The following is an 8,811-nucleotide window of genomic DNA, read 5'->3' on the forward strand; positions in this document are numbered from 1 at the left end:
ACTTTTTACGGTGTAGAGTCGTTTTTTGGAACGGATGAACGCATGGTTATTGTGAGGGTGTGACGTACGCTTAACACGGTGCCTTCCTTACCGCTCGAGCCAGGCTACCACAGTGTGTTGGGAAAAACCGGGTGACTGCTAACCTCGGTTGCCCGGGGTTTTCTAACATAATTGGTGTTCAGCGGTGGGATAGAGCTGTGCTTGCGTCCACTCGACAATAACTGTGGGTAGTCCATAGGCCTACACCGGGAGTTTTCTCACAGCGGACTTCCTAATTCTGAGTTTTGTTTTTTCCAAATTTACTCTGGTGGTGGGAGGAGGTATTATAAAAGGTACCCCCCTGCATAGCTTCTGTAAACACCTGTCTTCTAACCTGAGTGGGCAAAATGGAGTTTGTACTGGAAGATGTGGAAACTTATACTGTGGCCCAACTCAGGGAGTTTTGTCAGAGAGAGGGGGTGTTTTGTCCCCAGGGTGCAAAGAAGGGTGAGCTCCAGACCAGCCTGAGGGCTTGGTGGGAGGCACGACGGGAAAGTAAGGCTGAGCAGGAGGACAGGGATGGAGAGCCTGTTAGCGAGGGGACTGGGTTGTACCAATCTGAGGTGGGGAACCTGTTAGCGGGGCCCAGAACACTTTCCAGGAAGGGCAGCACTGTCTCTAGCGGGGGCTTATCTGAAGCAGAGTTAACTGACCGGAGAGAGAAAAGACAGCTCACATGGAGGTTAGCGGAGCTGGAGAAAGAAAAGGAGGAACGGAGGATGGCTCACGAGTTGAGGCTCAAGGAGATGGATCTCCAGATCTTACGAGTCGGGGCACAAACTGTTCCTAATGGTGGCAGCAAAGACCAAGAAATCACCAGGGAACCCAAACCCTACCTGCCCAAATACATCGTAGCTAGCTATAGTGCAGGGGATGATATTGCCAAGTGGCTAGCGGCCTATGAGGTCTCTTTAAGGGCCCATGGGGTTCCAGAGAAGTACTGGGGAGGGGGATTGTACAAATACATGCCTCCAGCTGGTAGGGATGCATTACTGGCCCTAGAGCAGGATGAGCAGACCCACTACCCCACCATGAAAGTGGCGCTCGTAAGAAAGTTTGGACTAACACCCGAGAAGTACCGACAGAAGTTCCGGGGTAGCCACAAACTGGGCACACAGAATTGGGTGGATTTCCTGGATTATGCGAAGAAGGCATTAGAGGGTTGGATTCAAGGCAGTGAGGTGAGGGACTAGGAGGGGTTGTTTGATTTAATGTTGAAGGAACACCTGCTCGAAAAATGTTTCCCTGAACTGCGTCAACACCTGGTGGATAGCAAGCTGACCAGTCCCCGGAAGCTTGCTGAGGAGGCGGACATTTGGGCTAGTACCCGGGTGTCCACAAGGGGGACTGGAGGGGATATTCAAAAGGCCTGACAGGGCTCCCCCCAGAAGAAAGAGGGAGAGGAAAAGAAAAAGGAGTTCTCCAAAGGCCCCCAAAATAGTTTCCCAGGGAAGGGAACAGGATTCACCCCTAGGGCTAACCCACCCAGAAACCCTTATCCTGGCCAGAGTCAGCAGCCAAGGGTTGTCCATTGCTTCGAGTGCGGTGGCGTCGGACACTATAAGGGAGATGCGAAGTGCCCGAAAAGACCACCCCCTCCCATTGGAGGAAAGGCCCCCGGAGTAGTTAGTGCAGTGCTCGGGGAGGAGATGCCCTTAACTAAGGGAAGGGAGTGGGCGGGTGTCACTTTAGTGTCCCTGGGAGAACGGGAGATGGTTCCTAAGATCCAGGTGCCCGCAAATACCGTAAAGTATGGGCAGTGGGTCACCATCAACGGCCAAAGAGGGGAGGCTCTGAGAGACACAGGAGCCAGTATGACTATGGTACGTAGCCAACTGGTGTCTCCAGAGCAGGTAATTCCCGATGTAATCCACCCAGCCGCGATGGCTGATGGCAGAACAGGCCACTATCCGGTGCCCGAGGTTCCCTTTAAATGGGAGGGGGTTGCAGGTTCACTTCGAGTTGCCGTAAGCCCTGCCGTGCCAGTCGATTGTCTGCTGGGGAATGACATGGAGCACAATGCTTGGAAGGAGGTGGAATACCGGACTCATGCTGAGATGCTGGGTACACCTGACTGGGCCTGTGTCAGCACAAGGTCCGCAACTACCCGGAGGGGGAGTTTGTTTCGGCTGGAGCCTGGAACAAAGGCCCAGCCAGCTGCCGACCAAGGGAAGAACCGAGGACAGGAGGAGCCTGCCTCGGCATCTGCGCCCCGTGTGACGGATAGGCCACCGGAGGTGGTGGACCAGGAGTCCGCGGTGGGGGATGTTACCAAACTGGAGGACCTACCCATCCCGGCCGAGTGGCACGTGGAGGGAGGGCCGACCAGGGAGGAATTCTGCAAGGGCCAGAGGGAGTGCCCTACCCTTGAGGGACTGAGGCGACAGGCCGAAGCCCAGGCAGCAGGGAACGTTGAGGGGAACTACAACGTTTACTGGGAGGATGGCCTCCTCTACAGTGAACCCAAGGCACCCCTACATGGATCGTCACGAGCCTTAGTAGTCCCTCAACGTTATCGAGCCTTCCTACTGGAGCTGGCTCACGAGATCCCCTTGGCAGGACATCTGGGGCAAGACAAGACTTTCGCCCGTCTTGTCCCACACTTTTATTGGCCTCAAATGAAAGTGACGTCCGACACCTACTGCCGGACATGTGTGTCGTGCCAAGCCAGTGGGAAAACAGGGGTGAAGCTGAAAGCTCCCCTGGAACCACTTCCTGTCGTTAGCACCCCCTTTGAAAGGGTGGGCATCGACATTGTGGGTCCGTTAGATCCACCTACTACAGCTGGTCACAGGTTTATCCTGGTTCTGGTGGATCATGCCACACGGTACCCAGAGGCCATACCTCTGAGGACCATTACAGCACCTGTGGTGGCTAGGGCCCTGATGGGAATCTTTACCCGAGTGGGTTTTCCCAAGGAAGTTGTGTCCGACAGGGGGACCAACTTCATGTCAGCGTACATGCGGGCGATGTGGAAGGAGTGTGGAGTGACATACCTGTTCACCACTCCTTACCACCCCCAGACCAATGGTCTGGTGGAGAGGTTCAACAAAACCTTGAAAGGCATGATCAGAAGTCTGCCTGAAAGCCTGCGGAGAAAATGGGACGTCCTCCTACCCTGTCTATTGTTTTCCTACAGGGAAGTGCCACAGAAGGGAGTGGGCTTCAGCCCCTTCGAGCTTCTGTATGGGCACCCTGTGCGTGGACTTCTCAGCCTGGTGAGAGACGGATGGGAAAGAACTCCCAGGAAGCTTCCCCAGGACGTGGTGAGCTACATGCTGGCCTTCCGGAGCCAAATCGCTAAGTTGTGGAAGCAAGCTTCTGACAACTTGGAAGCCAGCCAAGCAGTAATGAAGGCGTGGTATGACCACAACGCTCACCCGGTGGAATTGGAGCCTGGCCAGAAGGTGTAGGTGATCGAACCAGGAGAGCTTAGCGCCCTCCAGGATCGCTGGTCAGGACCCTTTGAGGTATTGGAGAAGAAGGGTAAGGCTACCTACTTGGTGGATCTTAAGACCCCTCGTCAGCCCCTACGGGTGCTGCATGCCAACCGCCTCAAACCCCACCACGAGAGGCCCGAAGTCATTTTGATGATGGTGACTGACGGAGCAGAGGACGTGGAAAGCGAGCCTCTCCCCGATTTGTTTGCGTCTCAAGAGAAGGATGGGTCGGTGGAGGGAGTGATTCTCTCCCCATCTCTAACTCCTGAACAGCGGGAGGACTGCCGCCAGGTCCTGGGACAGTACTCTTCGTTGTTCTCCCTTGTTCCGGGTAGGACTCACCTGTGCGTCCATGATGTGGACACAGGAGACAGCCCACCTGTGAAGTCCAAGATCTACCGGATGTCAGACAAGGTGAAGGCCAGCATTCACAGTGAAGTCACTAAGATGCTGGAGCTAGGAGTGATCGAACCTTCTAGCAGCCCCTGGTCCAGTCCGGTGGTACTAGTACCAAAAGCTGCACCACCGGGTGCCCAACCGGAACTGAGGTTCTGTGTGGACTACCGGGGACTAAACTCAGTAACCAAGACTGATGCTCATCCGATCCCAAGGGCAGATGAATTGGTTGACCGGCTGGGAGCTGCCCAATATCTAAGTACCTTTGACCTTACTTCTGGGTACTGGCAGATCTCTCTGACTGATGGAGCAAGGGAAAGGTCAGCCTTTTCCACGCCCAATGGCCACTACCAGTTCTGTGTGATGCCCTTTGGGCTCAAGAACGCACCTGCCACGTTTCAGCGTCTGGTGAACCAGATCCTCACTGGAATGGAGAGTTTCTCTGCTGCTTATCTGGATGACATAGCCGTCTTCAGTAACAGCTGGGAGGATCACTTGCGTCACCTTCAAGCTGTTCTCCAGGCCCTGAGACAAGCTGGTTTAACGATCAAGGCCAGTAAATGCCAGATCGGGCAGGGGTCGGTAGTGTACCTTGGACACTTGGTGGGTAGGGGAGCGGTGCAACCCCTCCAGGCGAAAATCGAGGCTATTATGGCCTGGGAACCCCCCAAGACTCAGACTGAGGTCCGAGCTTTTCTGGGCCTCACGGGATATTACCGTCGCTTCGTGAAGGGGTACGGTACCATTGTGGCCCCCCTCACGGAGCTCACGTCCAAGAAACAACCTCGACGGGTAGTCTGGACGGAGGCTTGTCAGCAGGCCTTTATGAGAAGCAAGCCATGTGCGAGGCCCCGGTCTTAAGGGCCCCAGATTTTTCCAAGAAGTTCATTGTCCAGACGGATGCATCAGAACATGGCATTGGGGCAGTGTTATCGCAACTCAATGAAGAGGGTCTGGATCAACCCGTGGTCTTCCTATCCCGGAGACTACTTCCCAGGGAACAGAAGTGGAGTGCAATAGAGCGTGAAGCCTTTGCAGTGGTATGGGCTCTGAAGAAGTTGCGGCCATACCTGTTTGGCTCGCACTTCCTAATTCAGACCGACCACCGACCCCTTCGTTGGCTGATGCAGATGAAGGGGGAGAATCCCAAGTTGCTAAGGTGGTCTATCTCCCTACAGGGAATGGACTTTCAGGTGGAACATCGGCCTGGAGTGGACCACGCCAATGCAGACGGTCTCTCAAGGTATTTCCGCCTTAGTGATGAGAACTCCCAAGGGGTTGGGTAGCTCTCCCCACTTTCAGCTGGGGGGGACGCGTGTTAGACCTGTCAGCCCTTTGGGTGGTCCCTCCTCATCATTATTTATTTTGTCCCACTTTTGCCTCAAACCCTGTTAGTATTTTTCCTTTTTGGGAACCACCAGACTTTTTAGTGTTGATGCAGTGTCAGGGAGCCATTTTCCCTACCCCTGGAACTTCTGTCTGAGGGCCTGAGACACAAAATGGTGGCAACCCATTGTCACCTGTGACATCACTGGAACCTACTAGTACCTTCCAGAACATTCTAGAACCCTGTGTCAGAGGGAGGCAGGTTTAGAATGTTGGGAAGCCAGCTCAGAGTTGGCAGTTGGAGTTGGCAGTTGGCACCTGACTGGTGAAGGGAGAGCAGCACAACACTGAAGGAGGAAGGAGTGAGGCAGCAGGGGTGGAAACTTGTGCCTGGAGTGGGGTCCAGAAACCCACCCTTGATACTAGTCCCTACTGACTGAGCCCAGCCTGGAGCCCTGTGTGGGATAAAGTCAAGAAGAACCAACTCAAGGACCTGAACAGCCGGAACAGGCCTTGGATGTAAAGAACAGCAAGTTCCTGACCTGTCTATTGGTATCATCCTGGAGACCGACGCCGAGAAGCCAGGAGACCTGGGGCCGGAGGTGAAGAAGCGGCGCTGACTGGAAAGCAGACGTCGTACCCGGAGCCGCCAGAGGTCGAGAGAGGGCGCCGACGGAGGTCGTGGAGACACCAGAGGTCGAGGAGGAAGACACCTGAGGTCGAGTGTGCGGCGTCGACGGGGGAGTGAAGTCTGCCCTCCGGAGTCGCCGGAGACTGAGGTGAATCGTGCCGGAGGTCGGGAGTGGAGATCGCACTCCGGAGTCGCCGGAACCGGAGGAAAGGAACACCGGAGGTCGGGAGTGGAGATCGCACTCCGGAGTCGCCGGAACCTGAAGAGAAGAGCACCGGAGGTCGGGAGTGGAGGTCGCACTCCGGAGACACCCGGAAGTAGGGAGTTCGTGACCCTGTGACGCCGGGGAACTGACATCGAGCCGAGGCCGTCCGCCGACATCGATCCGGAGCCGCCTCACGGCGTCAACAGGAACTGACATCGAGCCGAGGCCGGCTAGCGACATCGAACCGGAAACGCCTCACGGCGTCGACACGACTCCGGCGGAGTCGGAAGTTCATAAAGAGGGCAGTAAGTGGAATAGAGGGCGCCTAAGGCTCTGTGGAGCCCTAAGAGACCATCCCAGGGGCTAGAGAGGTGTTAGGACCAGCCTGGGAGTGCCAGGGGTGGACTGAGACTGATACAGTGACCTGTGTGAGGGGTTGTGTAGGTTGGGAGAGCCAGATTCCTAGATTACCCTTGATCTACCTCAGTTTTAGCCTCAGCCTTATCCAAGCTAGGTGAGACACCCACAGGCCATCCACATAACCACAAGCTGTGATTGGGCCAAATCAACCCATAGTACCTCACAAATGTGACCTGATTTGAAAGTGTACTGATGGCTTATATTTATTGAGAGTATTGTATTCTTTGTATTTATCCTATTCATTGTCTCACAGTATTTATTGTCTCACAGTATTTATTCCCTCGCAGTATTTATTTGCCTATGTATTTTATGCACATCTATTTATTCATTGATTATTTATGATCTGAGCTTACTTATTTGACCTACCCTTTTTACAGAAGAAGCTTTGTGTACTGTAAGTGTGTTATTATTTATTTAACCTGCAACTAAGGGAAAACAAGATAAACACAGAGATATTTTCATAAATTTTTACGGTGTAGAGTCGTTTTTTAGAACGGATGAACGCATGGTTATTGTGAGGGTGTGACGTACGCTTAACACGGTGCCTTCCTTACCGCTCGAGCCAGGCTACCACAGTGTGTTGGGAAAAACCGGGTGACTGCTAACCTCAGTTGCCCGGGGTTCTAACACTTCTGTTCCATCTTAGGAAGATTTTGAAAATGTCTCCTATTGGTGTCTCACATTTCCAAACGTAAGTACCTGCGCTGGAACCAAGTGTGCTGGTGGATTAAAGGTTGAACGGTCTCCTAAGCCTGTGTTGGTAGGTACTTCTTCCATGGTCTCACTGGTTTTGTCCTTGAAGAAAAAGTGTAGACGGATTTTATGTAAAAACTGCGCCAGTTCTTTTTTTTTTAAAACCTTTTTATTGGTATCGATTGGTACATGACTTACAACTGAGTTCTTGTCAAGCAATAAGGTCTTACACATAGTAAATTGTACCGTAGTGCAGCAGTAAAGCCATCATTATACATTTGTATTATATGTGTATCATTATGAATCGTGTTTACTGTCACTTTTTTCATCGTTAACTGTATGTCACTGAGAAGTCTACTGTAGGTATTGTGCATATACCACCCCTAAAAGTGTTCCATTGTCCCCATAATCATTACCATTTTATGGGGCATCCTCTGTGAAGGTATACAGTTCTTTTCAGCCATCATAGCCATATCTATATCATTACACCATTCCGCTGCAGTGGGAGTGTTGCGTGCACCCCAGTGTTTGGCAATATTTCTCTTAGTTAGTGTCATACCCAGTGTCTCCCAGGTTTGCGCTGCGGAATTAAGGTCTGTTGCTTCCCATATATTCAGCAGACAACGTTTGGGTGCTGATGGCACAGGTCCCGCTCACTCTTGTTATAGTGGACATCACTGACTCCCAGAATGTCCTTATTTCTGGAAATTTCCATATTATGTGGAAAATATGCCTAATGCCCTGCACTATTTAACACAACAGTGGTCCCTAGTGGAGAATAGAGATGAACAAGAAGCAATAAATACAGACCCAATCAGTGCTGTATTAGTTAAACTTATCCAGCCAGACAGAGGTTCAAAGTTTAATTTGGAAAAAAGTATTAAGGATTCAGCACACAAGGATACTGAAAGTAGGACACAAGCCTGTGTCCTACTGCAAAGACATTAGGACATACAATTGGGGAAACATTTAAGGAAGGCTCAGGCAATGCTCGCGGTTTATTTTCAAGACTAATCATCCATTAAAAAAACACATCACAAGGAACAACTCTACATAAAGAAATAGTGACATCAAAGTGTATGTATGAGAAGTTTTGGGTGTCGATGACAAATGCAAGTATCATCTTCAGGACATTAGATATGCATGCCTGTTAATACGTGCCTAATTAAGGTACATTAATAAAGCACAATCACAAAATAAATTTACAATAGGAGAGGGGGGTAACATAAAAGGGCGAATTAAAGTGATGTATGTGGGCATAGCCTCCAATGCTTGATTAGCTATTCAATTACAGTAGCAGTGTAGATCAAGCACATGCTAATAGGGTAAGCACATATTGATGTGGTAAAGTCACCTTACACATTGACGTAAAATTCACTACGTATCCTAGTACATGAAGATTACAACTGGTGCGGTGACAACGTGTTTAGAAATTAGGGGAATAAGGGGGGAATTGTGTTGGTTGTGTTGGTGGTGCAGTGACAAGTTGATTAGGCATGTAGAAAGCAATGCAGTGACTGGGTGTGCAATGCAGTAACTAGGGCAGGGTGTGGATGTATTGGTAATAGCGTGGTGCTTATGGTGGTCAGCTTGTGCCTTATGCGAAGGGGGCAAGGTAGGGCAACTACTGGTAACGAGAGTGTCAAGTGCCGGTTCAGGGC

The sequence above is a fragment of the Triturus cristatus genome, chromosome 2_1 (assembly GCF_964204655.1).
Source record: "Triturus cristatus chromosome 2_1, aTriCri1.1, whole genome shotgun sequence".
Taxonomy (NCBI): domain Eukaryota; kingdom Metazoa; phylum Chordata; class Amphibia; order Caudata; family Salamandridae; genus Triturus; species Triturus cristatus.